Below are 13,870 nucleotides of genomic sequence, written 5' to 3' on the forward strand. Positions count from 1 at the left end.
TGTGTGATCTCCTTGTCCTTATCTCAACCCTTGAGCCCTTTTCATCGTATTTTCTCCCCATTCCTCTTTGAGGAGGGGGAGTGAGAGAGTGGTTGTGGTGGAGCCCACCCGAGTAAAACCACCACAATATATCAATCTATATTGGAGAGTTTACAGGCAAGACCTGCAGTAATGCTTGATGACTTTCCAATTTAACTAGAAAAACCTGTGACAGATAGGAAAGATGTCCCAACACAGAAATGAGCAGTGATTCTTTATCTTGGATCAGTCACCAGGGGAAAAAAAAAATGGAAACTCCACATATATAATTAAAATCTATTTAAATTCATGTTCTCTGTTGCCTCCTCCAAAAGACAGCACTTTCTGAGAACTTTATTTCATAGAATGCAGAAGAGGAAAGTGAAAGAACTAAAATGTGGATTAGGAAAGACTCATGATTCCTCCTGTCCCTCCTATAGAAAGTCACAGCTGCTGATGACTCTTTCATCCTGTTACATGTGCGATACGATGAATGAGAAGAGACTACCTTTAGGAGGATGGGAAACCCTATCTTGCTGGCACACCAGCCATTAAATTTTGCTTTTTAAGTGTGGAAATTCAAAGTCTGGGATGCTGTGAGAGCATTATGAGTTTGGCCAGACACATACAATCATCAGCATGGCAACAACAACAAAGAGAAAAGATCTCTCCAGAGCATAGCTGGTGCCAGTGCTCTGGATTATAAACAGGACAGAGTAATTTTCCCTTTTAAAATTATGACCGAGACAGGAAAAACTGAGAATATCATTCACATTTTCTTAGATTTATTCACAATCACACTGGAAATATGATTTTGACTAGCACCATCCCTGTCACTGCTCACATCGGCACAAATAACTGTGTATTCTGGCTACCAGTTAAATCTGGAAATCTATCCTTACTATGTTTTTCCAGTCTGTCAACTCACTCCTGAAAGCCATTTTCAAATAGCTAATTCATAATTTATTTCAAAACAAGTATTTGTGAAACTTCACAAGCATCTCATCCTTAAGTACTAACAACAGTCTTTTATAATAAATTTCTTGAACTTAAAAAAATAAAATATAATTGTCTAACACACACACATACAAACATAGTAATTTTGTTTAAACATTAATATATTCTTAAAAAGTGAATATATTTGGTATTGGCAAAATGAATATATTTGGTATCTAAACAATTGTGTTGTCAAGGTAGAAATCCAAGGTAGCTGGAAACATTGTTCATATACTTTTTAATATATTTGATCTTATTTAATCCGGTAACTCTAGGAGAGTTTTAAGTAATTTCTTGTATTAAACTATCATTCGAGTGTCTGGCTTTCTTGAAGCGGTCCAAGTCACAACTTGTGTGTACTGCTACTCCTAGTCACACACCCACTAGTGTGACTAAAAAGACCAATACTCATTGCCATCCAGGTAAATGAGTAAGAGGTATATATTATCTGTTGCAGCTAAACTTGCTTATTCTTATGAATGATCTTACTTCTAAAAATAATACGGACATACTACACTGCTCAGCTACAGAAATTCTTTATAAAAGAAAAATGTGAATATTCGGGTCTTGTTGACCATTATTCTAAATAGTTTGGCACAATAGCCTTAGCAGTTCATATCTTTAATGTACGGGATCACACATGCCTTTAGAAATGTCAGGGCTTATTTTAGCCACTTCACATGTAATATTCAAAATTATGTTACTTAGTAATTACTAAAACCTTTAAAAGTAGTAATCTATTTTGCATTATTTCATAATTATTTTCTCAAATAATAAACTCACCCTTAGTTAATCTTTAAGATCTTGCAATGCACTCTAGAAATAGTACCACATTGAATCTTTTTAAATTAAATTTTAAGGGACTGGTGATCCACATTTTCTTTTCCAACCGGACGCATGGAAGGCTTAGCCTTCTTTGTGGACATAGTTAATGCCAAGCCATTATCCAGCTGATGGATTAACTTGAATGATTCACTGCCATCAAATATTTCACACCTTGGTCATCGACATGATCATGACTAGTCTCTTAAAGGATCAGGAGCAATAAAGAAGATAAAATCAGTATATCCATTGCTCTTAAATCAAATAAAAATAAATTAAAAGTCCACTGTTTGAGAAAAGTAACAATTTAAACAATGGAAATTCCACTGGAATTGTTTATAAGATTTTCAACAATTATAGTTTTGGTAAAAAAACATTAAAAGATTAACACTGAGCCAGCAGACACCTTTTCCTGGTATATTGTGCATAAAAAGTATTCCCATCTGCTTCAATGCCTGGGCTTTTTCATGGGCTTAAACCTGTCAAATTATTCCATTTGATTTCAGAGAATTCTCATATGGCAATCTATTTTATTTACTTTATCTTCAATAAAATGGTTCAGTGAGCATTAGCAACTATGAGACACAAGTTTCAATCAGTCCTCTGGCAAAGGCGTCAATCTACATTAGACCTACTGTGCTGTGAGTTGCAGCCAGAAAGCTGGAGTAAGACAGGGCAACAGTGAATGAGTGAGCGAGACCTAATAAAGCAGCAGTGAAGAGAGTGAAAATTCTCCCTAGACACTACCCTACACTGCTTATATAATGTGTGTGCCTAGCTCAACACACCAGTAGCTCCTTAATAAAGCTGACAGCTAAAAAGGAGCTTCAGACTCCAACTTTATTTTACATGACACCTACAGTAATGGTTCTCTGTTCTCAAGCAGGCCACATTTAGAAACGTGTATCCAGTTCAGTTAAAAATTAAGAGTTCTCACCTCTCTTATTCATGTCACACAGAAAAAAAGAAGCATAAAATTATTAAGATGCACACTACCTCTCTCTCATGTCATACAATTACTTGAAAAAACATCAGATTTCAACTAGCTTTTCCTTAAAAAATTCCATGACAGAAACCACAAAATAATCAGTGTATTTGAGCAACAGCTCATTTCTGAAGATGATATCATTAAGGACTAATTCCAAGAAATGTGGGGCATCACTACTAGATGCTGTGAAAATATCTCCCAAAGCTCAAACTTTGTAATAAGTGATGCAAGTTCATATTTGATATGGGCTGTAAAAAGCAGATTATTGTAATAGTGCTCTTCCCAGCAAATCAGACCATTAAGACTGTATACTTAATGTTCAGCTGAATTGAAAAGCTGGCCAGTTTAAATCCATAGTTTGATATTTTGTATAATCATAGCAAAAATTTACTACTTCGTAGTTCCAGGACACAAATTCAATTTTATCGACGTAAACTACTTTTTGACAGAAGTTACCTTCATTTTCATTGCATTCAGGCTCCCCCAAATCAGTAATTTATTACAGCTATTCACAATCACCCCTCAAAGATCACTCAATATTCTACAATAAACAGTGTCTCTGTTCTAATACAATTCCTTAAAAAAGTAAAGTACTGTTTATGCTTCAGAGTCTTCCTGGTGGAAACTGGACTGAAGATAATGCCATTCAGCCCCCATCCAGTCACTTTTGGGAAAGCAGATGTTGTATTTTCCTGTCAGCTGTATATCCTCCTCCACCTATGCCAGTATCAAAACTTACTTGCCTTCTGACTGGATGTGTGGAAGGCTTAGCCTTCTTCATGGACATAGCTAATGCCAATCCATTATTCAGCTAATGGAATGACTTGTATGATTTACTGGTATCTAATGTTTCACACCTTGGTCATCGACATGATCACCAGCAATGCGTCCTCCCATGGCTCTTAAGAGAGTTCAAGTTCAGCTGCAAGGTAACTATATGAGTTATCTTTGTACTAATCTTACAATATTTTAATGCAAAATTATATTTTTGCCCTATGCAAAATAACCATTTAGAGAGAGACTGGATATTTGGTAGATAAACAACGTACATACATATACTGTAAGTGTACACAAGTCATGCTGTTTCAAATCTTATAGTATGAGAAAAAGCCAAGAATAAGCACATCTCCTTTCCCACAAATTGCCAAAACAGGACAGTAAAGCTAGATCAATTTAATAATAATTAATTATATAACTACAATTCAGTTCACTAACACAGAAAATACAGTAAATATTCACATTTAGAAAACTACCTTAGCTTTTTTGTCAAAACCTAATTTAGTCGGAAAATCCAGAAGTAACTGGATTGCTAATAGTCCCCAAAAGTCCCCATTTAAGTCATCAGTCTAAAAATAGAACATTTTTTCATGGCTTCTGCATTTTTCCAATATGGATTTTTTTCTTGGTTTCAGTTTTTCCAGCTCTAACTCAGTTTTCTCAAACTTCCTCCTAAACTAAGTCGTTTAATGAAAGGTAGAATAGAAAGCATACAGAAATCTTCTCGATGCTAATTAAAAAATTACTTATGAATGCAATTTTATTTTTATATATTTTTATCACTACTTTTACAACTGAATCCTAGTTTTCAGTCAGTGGAAAGACACTATGTCCTGCCATAAAACAACAAAAAAAATATCAACCCTATACGACATACTGAAGAACTAGCATTTAGAATTTACTACTATTTCCTCATGGACTACAAACACATTCCCTCTCCACTTTCACATATTGAAAGAAATAGAGACCAGTGCTAAAAAGGCCAAAAAAGATTTTGGCTTTCTTCACAAAAAGCATTTTTATAGATTGTATTTAACTTCAAGTTATGGAAAAAAAATAATGGAGGAAACAGAATAACTGTTACTTTCCTTCATGTGCCTTAAGTTCCAGACATATTGGAATTCAATAAAATGATACTGCCAAACTATTATAGATGCACAAGTCAGTGTTACTGCATTTCTGACATTATTTGGTACAGAACACAGTAAATTTCCAGAAAAACATTCTTAAGAAAAAAAAAAAACCTCGTTGGCTCACCAGATTTCAATTACTACACTTTAATAAAATAACTGTGCTTCTACCAAACCAAACTGTTTTCCAAAATACTACTACTTCATAGACACTGTCTATGAAGAATCTAGTATTACTAAGGACAAGTTACACCTCTCAGACATATATGTATAAATACATGATAGGAATCCAATCATACTTCCATTGCTAGCTAGAAAGCAAAGAATCCGACCTTTTTCACTGGTTTCTCCTCTGGGTAATGTAAGAAAAAAAACACCATTGTGTAAATACATTGCTACATAATAACATATAACCATACACAAATTTCTATGTGATACCAGCATTGTCTACAGTTTCTCTGTACAGTGCTGTATATATCCTTTGATTTACAACACTGCTAAAGTTAATATTGTATCTGTTTTCCTCTTTTTTTTCCCTTTTTTTTTTTTTTTTTTTTTTTTTTTTTTTTTTTTTTTTGGTAATAGTTCCACCAGAGTCATGCTGTACCCTTCAGGACTGTGCCTTAAGTCCTTGGAAGAAGGTGAAATTAAATTGGAAGAAAGGAATTTTCCTTTCTTATTACCCAATGGGTAAAGAGAGCCACAGTGAAACACATATCATGACTCTCTTGTTTGGTAGCACTTTGAAGTAGGTTAAGCAGGTCTGTGCTTCCTGCCAGATGGTGAAACTTTAGAGAACTTGTTATAAACATAGTTTCAGCACTAATTACTCTCACCATCATTAACTGCTCCTGGAACTATTTCTTTCTATTTCTTACCTTCCAAGTCATCAGTCCATGAAGATGGCAATATTAATAATAAGGAGAATATAGGTGGTTTTGAATATTTCATAATGCCTTAGCAGTTGCCACACAGGGCACACACGGAAGTGATATGTCTTTACTACAGAAATAGTGGTGTACATAGAAGCAATTGAGCTTGCTTGCTATTAGGGTGAGTTAGTTTTTTGTACGTTGTTGAAACCTGCATCTAGAAGATTCAGTACCTGGCACCTGTTGAACAAATTTTGAAACTTATACATGACAATATTGCCTAAAATTTTGAATTTGAAAAATGATGGAAATATTCTCAAGGTATTTTCTACACCCGTAGCAATAGCAAAATGTGAAAAATTACAACACCTACCATGTACATTAATTCTTTATTGCAATAGCACGTGTGAAAAATCTGAAATAGATGCCAGTGTCTTCCTAAGCTCTTATCTTAAACTAATCATTGGAGCAAGCAAAGTATTAAGTATTAATAGTACTAATAATAGTATTAATATTATTATTAAGTGCAGGCGTGCCAAGTCCCTGGGTAGTACTATGTCCACAAACAGTAATTCTTTACAGGCAGGTTCAGATAGTTAACACACACCACAGTTCAGACAAGATTTGAAATCATGGTCTTTAACATCATGGAATATTCCTGGTTCCCAATGGAACACAGGTAATTCCTGTTTCAGCAAATTAGGAATATACGAACACAGGGATTCATTACTAATCTTACCTTGTCTTTTAAGTGTTAAATTATTGTTAGAGAAATATGCAAATATAATCTAATAGAATTTTCTGAAATTATCATAATCTTAATGCAGCTGGTGTGACAAAACTGTACAGTGAGCCTTAACTCTAGTCACTGAAGACGCAAGAGTGACTTAAAGAGCAAAACTATAGCTGTGATCACTGTTATTTTCTTCCTACTAACTGTACTGAATTCCTTTTAAAGCAGAAGCCAACCAAGAAATTCCAAAAGTGTTACTGCAGAAAGACTCAGAGTAAATGCAATAGAGACTACATCCAATACAATATCTTTTATACCATACCTTTGTTATTGATTCTTGAAGAATAATCTTGCTATTTTCCTTTTCTTCTAGAAACACATATGGTATTGTTTTCCTAACTTAAAAAAGTGGAATACTCCTGTAGGGTAGAGCTAAAATCTGACTTGTTATACTGAAGTTTTCTTCACTGCACTTCACCTCCTCCAAGGTTCCAGAGACCTTGGTGAGACAACATTTTCACTTGCTTTTTTGTGTCAGGCCCCAAAAACCAGGGAAAGCCTACATGACTTCAATATTCTCTGTTATTAGTCAGAACACAAGTAGTCATATAGCTCAGTGAATCGGAGGAAGGAGAGATCAGCTATTTGAATATGGACTGATAAGCAAGAACAGCAATTCCTGGACAAAACAAAGTTGCAGAAGATAACACTCAAATGATTTGCAATGTTTCATGTGTACTCACCTCCTTCTTCTGAACCTCAAGAAGACCTTAAACTTCAACCTTGAACTGGAATGATGTCCAAAATCAATTCCAGTATCACCATCCTGAAAAGACAGAGAGGAATATTTACAGCTATTTAGATATCATTCAACAAAAGCAAAACAGGAAAGATCTTATCACATCCCCTAATTAGTTCCACTGTGCATAAGCTGGTTCGTAAGTATTCTGAAAGAAAAAAAATGAGTTATAATTTTCAATTTTTCTATTTTGACATAAATATTTTGGGTAAAAGGCCGAGCGAGTTTAAAGAGAAAGATTCTCTTAACAAGTAGTCAGCTTAAAGAGTACCTTCACTATTCCACAAAGAAATATAATTGTTCATTGAGTCTCTGCCTTGCCGTAGAGGGACAGATAAGGCATCACTCAAAGTCTAGTCTTATTTTTTTAATTCTATTTCTATTATTCATGCATCTAAAGACAAGCAAGTAGGAAGCTTCCCTGAAGTAGTTTGTTCTTGACAAAGAATTGCACATAGTATCAACTACCAATAAGTTCAGTCATGTGAAGGAAGGTACAGAAGCTGGGAGACAGCACAGCAATGAAATTTAAATCTGTATGTATTTTAGGGAGGCTGAAAGGACAAGAAGAAAAGAACAGCTTGAATGCTGAGATTATAAGATTGCATTAAAGGGAGAGGGTTGGACAAGGCAAAAGAAATAAAGACCATGCAGGTCTGTAGAAAGTTTCTCAACATTGCATCTATGCTACCAAATTAAGCAATGTCTGAGCACATTTCTGTTTGCTGAAATCATATGGCACAGACCAGCCTATGTCTATGCTAGAATACTGACATACCCTCCAAAAATACAAGGCCTGCATTCAAGCTAAAGGAAATGGCCAAATGAATGTCTGAAAAATTTCACAGCATCATAGAATGGCTTGGGTTGGAAGGAATCTTAAAGATCACCTAGCTCCACCACCCCCTGCCATGGGCAAAGATGCCACCCACAAGATCAGGTTGCCCAGGGCCCCATCCAACCTGGTCTTGAACAGCTCCAGGGATGGAGCATCTACAACTTCTCTGGGCAACCTCTTCCAGGGCCTCACCATCCTCTGGGTAAAGAATTTCCTCCTAACATCTAATCAAAATCTCCCCTCTTTGAGTTTAAACCGATTCTCCCTTGTCCTATCACTATCTGCCCATGTAAAAAGTCACTCTTCTTCCTTTTCATAGGCCCTCTTTACTAAAAGGCTGCAATGAGGTCTCCACGGAGCCTTCTCCAAGCTGACCATCCCCAGTTCTCTCTGCCTTTCTTCACAGAAGAGGTTCTCCAGCCCCCTGATCATCTTTGTAGCCCTCCTCTGGACTCACTCTAACAACTCCTTCTCCATATCCTTCTTGTGCTGGGGGTCCCAGACCTGGATGCAGTACTCCAAGTGGGGCATCAGAAGGGCAGAGTAGAGTGGGACAATCACCTCCCTTGACCTGCTGGCCATGCCTCTGTTAATGCAGCCCAGGACACGGTTGGCCTCCTGGGCTGCAAGCACACATTGCTGGATCATGTCAAGCTTTTCATTCATCAGAACTCCAAGTCCTTCTCTGCAGAGCTGCTCTCAACGAGTTCTTCTCCCAGTCTGCACTCCTGCCTGGGACTGCCCTGGCCCAGGTGCAGCACCTTGCACTTGGACTTCTTGAACCTAATTAGGTTCACGTGGGCCCACTTCTCAAGCTTGTCCAGGCCCCTTTGGATGGCATCCCTTCCTTCTGTATTGACTGCACCACTCTGCTTGGTGTTGTCTATGAACTTGATGAGGGTGCATTCAATTCCACTTTCTATATCATTGATAAAGATACTAAACAGTACTGGTCCCACGATGGACCCCTGAGGGACATCACTTGTCATCAGCCCTCACCCGGACATAGAGATGTTGACCACAATTCTCTGGATGTGGCCATCCAGCCAATTCCTCATCCACTGAATAATCCACCCTTCAAATATGTATCTCCAATCTAGAGATAAGGACATCATGTGGGACCATGTCAAAGGCCTTACAGAAGTCCAGGTAGATGACATTGGTCAGTCTTCCCTTGTCAAAATTTCTGAAACAATGCCAGTTTGTGAAGAGTAAAAATGTGGCAGGGGCCTGGAAATATTTCCAATCATGGCTTAATTTACTAATACAGACATAGCCTTAGCACCTGAAACTCTGCAACTTCTGAAGTAGCCTCTCAACAGTGCCTCTTGGCAATTCTCCCTTGCTGACAAGGTCAGACAGCAGCAGACTAAAGAGTAAAATGAATATAGAATTTTATAAAGAGAAAACTGCTTTCCCACAGTTAAAAAAAAAAAAATCTGTGTTCCAACTGGCATTATTAATACACACTTTGTTACAAGATTTTTGGACATTTAAAAGAGTTCCAGTTCTAACTTCTTCCTTTGTTTGTAGAGCATAACAAAACCTGCTGGGAAGGTCGAAGTTCCTAGAAAACTGAAAGCTAGCTGGCAGCCTCTGTAGTAGAGCAAGTGAAGAAGGAAGAGCAGAGAACGACAGGCTAGAGGAATAAACACTACGTGAAACCTCTGCACAGTAGGACAGCACTGGGAAATGAGAACGAAATCTTATGAGCTCTTAATACAAAGAGAAAAAAAGAAGAAAATGTTAAAAACAGGTAAGGATCCTAAGGCAAATAGGAGGAGGTGAAGATGGGTGGCAATTCTTAAAAGTTGCTGGAAAGTAAAATATGTGTCAATGAAACTTTGTGTGGTGGTCATGTAGTTATCCTACATCCAAAATGGCAATGTCCGACCAATTGAAAGAAGCATTCACCTTGCTCTCCTGTTTTCTATTAAAACATTGTATATGTAGCTATGCCTCTGAATTTTCTTCTGCACTTAAAGTCTAGACAGAAATACAAATTATGCTTATTTCTCCAACAATATGTGTTGTCTGTTGATAGATGTTAGTATGTGGGCCTTGAACATCAGTATCTGTATTCTTTTTTTCCCTATATTCCTTTACTCCAAAAATGTTTCAGATAATCAGATTTCTCAGTTTGGATCCTATTAAACATCACATTTTGCTTCATTCCAGAAAGAAAGCCAATACATGATAGTTATATGAAATCTTACATCAAAGCATGACCTATTTTGGTGAGATACAGACTTCTTGTAAGAAATTTTTGATGATAACATTTTATCATCATTATTCACTTACAAATAAGTCTTAATTTGAAAATAACCACACTGGCTAGTCTCAATCATTAATATTTTATCTTTGTTCTTTTTGAATTATCAGGATTTCTAGAATTTTCAAAAATCAACAAAGAATATTCACAGTAGGAAGGCATGCATATAGTACATGTGACATATGTGCATCAGATAGATGGCAAGCCTTACTTATGAACTTTCTTTTTACCAGTATAAATCTTCACCTTTAGAAATGTATCATTTGACCTACACTTCATTTACATTACATTCCAGTGCAATTTACCTGATGAAGACAGCAGTCTCTTAAAACAATATTACTCCTGTTGTAAACACTGATTAGTTTTCATTTTTGTTTGCAACCTAAAATATGGACCTGGATCATTCCAGTTATTTCAGGTTAGCAACAGAATATCTCTACCCTCCCTCCAACTAGGCCAGCATGTTCCATCCCTTTGACCACTGTTGAAGTAGACTACCATCTGCTCCCACATGAACACTTTCATCAAGCAAACAGCAGAATACAGTTGAACTGGAAGTCACCTGCATACCACCTGTCTTTGGCTTCTCATTCAAGTCCCTGAACTTTGAGTCAAACAAGCAAATACCACAAAGTTCTGTAATACCTGAGAAAGGAAAAGTGCATGGGTCAACAACTGAATAAATCTGATATGTAGATGTTCATTAGAAATATAGAGTTAGAACTCTACTCAAATTCTTCTCAAAATGATAAAATGTGCAACAATTATGATCATCCATCTAGTATAGAAGCTTTACAGGTGATAGTTCCTTTTTCACACACAGACATTGTTATACAGGTTGTGTAGCATTTTGTCACAAGATATGCTGATGCTGTATGATATCCTGCACTAGATTTTTTACATTGTTCATTATGAGTACAACTAACAGGATTTGGCTCTTATTTATATGAATCGTCACAGTTGTTTCAGAAATCACTAAAACATAACAAAACAATTCAAAATGAAATCCAAATTCATCTCTTGATGAAGATATTCCTTTGAAACTTAAATAAACAAATACAATGCCCACATGTTGTAAATAATTCCCTTTAACTCATTCATTTAATTACTGCATTCATCTCTTAGCTCATTTTACATTTAGATCATAAATTATTAGGATAAGCTTACCTGTTACATATTTGAACAGTCTCTACAACAACTTTTTTTTTAATTTTTTATTTTTTTTTTTAGATTACATGCTCATGTTCATTATCCTGGCTTGTCAGTGGCCTTTGGTACCTTTTGAAAATTTAAGTAACTCCACAGAAGTACACTAGAGCTCTTAAGCAGTTCTACTATTTGTTAGATAGCAGCCATTCTGAGGTGTCTCTATTTCACGTCAGGCCTGCCCATGCACATTTTTTCTATAAAAAATGTTTCAAATTGTGCATTACTATTTTATGTGTGTAATTGTATAAAATATTTCAACTCAACAAAGCATTCAGGAGTATTCTAGAACATGGTTGAAGGTCACATATATTAGATATATTTAGATATGCTTGCTGTTTTGAAGTAATACAGATACGGCTAAAGACACAGCTGGTTTCAACGAAACAAGAATTACCTGTTAGAGACACTATTATTTTAATACCATATATGTTCACTGGTATTCATACCTTCCACCTTTCAAACATATAGCCCTCCTGCGCAATTAAAAACAAAAGAACTCCTTACTTATAATAGAACTTTGGAGCAAGTCTTAATTTGCATTATGTCAATTGGACATCCTGAATTTTATTTGAAAATACATCATTAACATATGTATATATTTTAGAAGTATGAAATAAAAATGTTTAAAGTTACTTAATAATCAGACTATATATATATATTTATATTTAAACTACTTCAAGACATTAGTTTACACTTTAAAAAAATGCATTTTTAAAGAGTGTTATGTAGATCACAGCACTGCAAATAGAAAAAAAAAAAAAAAAAAAGAAGTACTGCTTTTCTTCCTGAATCTAAGTATTGAGTTGGACAGGTTCCATGACTGGGAAACACTCAGAAGCTCATAACTAGATGAGCACTACTGGATGCCATTATAATTAACAAGAACATGCAAAATAAATTAATAGTTATGTTTTATAATTATTCCAAAGTTAAATGAGCCTACAAAAAGACCTTCATACTACTGTGATCTCATTAGTTAATTTTTACATGCCACTCTACATTAATACTTAGACAAATGAAGGCTAGATTTTGTTATCATTGGGTCCAAACAGAAGCACTGTGGTTGTGGGAGCAATCATTTTTTTACCTGGCACGGAGAAAATAATTAATTCCTGAACACTTCTCCTTGAGTTGTTAACCTCCTGCAACTTTCTCTTTTCCAAAATTTTAAACAAAAGCTATGTACTTACAGAATTTCACATTATACTCCATAGCACTAAAATTAATCTTGAATTTCCAAAAATGGAATTCCCTAATCAAAATATCTGTACTCAATTAATCACAACATCATGCAACACTGCAAAGGAATTGGTCAAGAAAAAATAATAAAAATTACAGAAAACCATTAAAAATTTAGTATTTAATGCTTTGGGAATTGCGTAGTGACAGAAAAAAGGACAAAAAAAATTACGACATGGACCAAATATATTGTGTACTTCTGAAATGTCCCAGTCACTCTGTAAATGATGTACAGGTTATACATAACAGCTCATTTGGGTGCAGAGGGCTGGGAGGGGCTCAGTTGTTTTCTCCATTCAGATCATACTTACACTTAATAATAATTAATAGGACATTGATTACTTATTAAGACACAATGGAGAAAATGGAGACAGTACGAATAAACAGAAAGCCTGGAGCAAAATCTTCTCTTCCCAAACCTTCACAGGAACATTGTCTGAATAGCTGGGTATACAGACTAAACCACCCCTGAGGCAGGTCTAACTTGCTTGACTTGTACGTACATGATAGATAACCCATGTTGACATTAATCTTTTAAGTATGCACGAGCCAATATCATATTCATGGAGATTTCTAAACTATTTATCCAACATGTGCAGATACTATGCCTTACTTTATCTTCAGGCATGTCTGTCTTCCTTCTGAAAACATATAATTTACTGTAAGACAGCTCAAAGAAGATCCACTTCCCACTTGTTGTTGAATTTTCTTATGCCTCTTATATTAAACTGCAGCAGCGTACAGTAATTGGGGGAGAAGAACATTAACAAAAACAAAAGCAAATAACTAGTCCAAAAGCATTTGAACTACAATACTAGTTTACTTATACCACAAACAAAATGACACTGCAATTTTGTTTATTATTTACAGGATTACAACTTTTCTGTTTCTCCCATTTTTCCATATGACATGACCAGAAGGGATTCAGGAACACTATCAGACGAGAATGTAAAAGCAACAACTTTAGAAAATATTATAAAAGAACACTGATGGTAAACATCATAGGTTTTCTTATGTATTTAATTTGTTCTTGTAGAGAGATGTGTGTACAGATTTGCAAATTAGCAAAACATAAAGTCAAAGAGCACCTTACCCTTCTGCTATGATGCATGCACCATTAACACAGACTCATTCAATAACACTAGGAGTGACCCAGGAGGTTGTCTTGTCCAAAGTC

The 13,870-nt window shown here is 35.7% G+C and overlaps 1 protein-coding gene across 11 annotated transcripts in view; it reads right to left on the reverse strand.

The window, feature by feature from the left end:
- The window catches only part of FOXP2 (forkhead box P2), a 440,428-nt gene that overhangs the window by 296,536 nt on the left and 130,022 nt on the right, over positions 1 to 13,870 (reverse strand). For all 11 annotated transcript variants that reach the window (XR_014578258.1, XM_083820640.1, XM_083820636.1 and 8 more), the window contains one exon: positions 7,080 to 7,162. The gene's annotated coding sequence lies outside the window, so the exon portion shown is untranslated. The remainder of the gene's footprint in view (positions 1 to 7,079; positions 7,163 to 13,870) is intronic.

The sequence above is a fragment of the Anser anser genome (genome assembly GCF_964211835.1).
Source record: "Anser anser genome assembly, chromosome: 1".
Classification (NCBI taxonomy): domain Eukaryota; kingdom Metazoa; phylum Chordata; class Aves; order Anseriformes; family Anatidae; genus Anser; species Anser anser.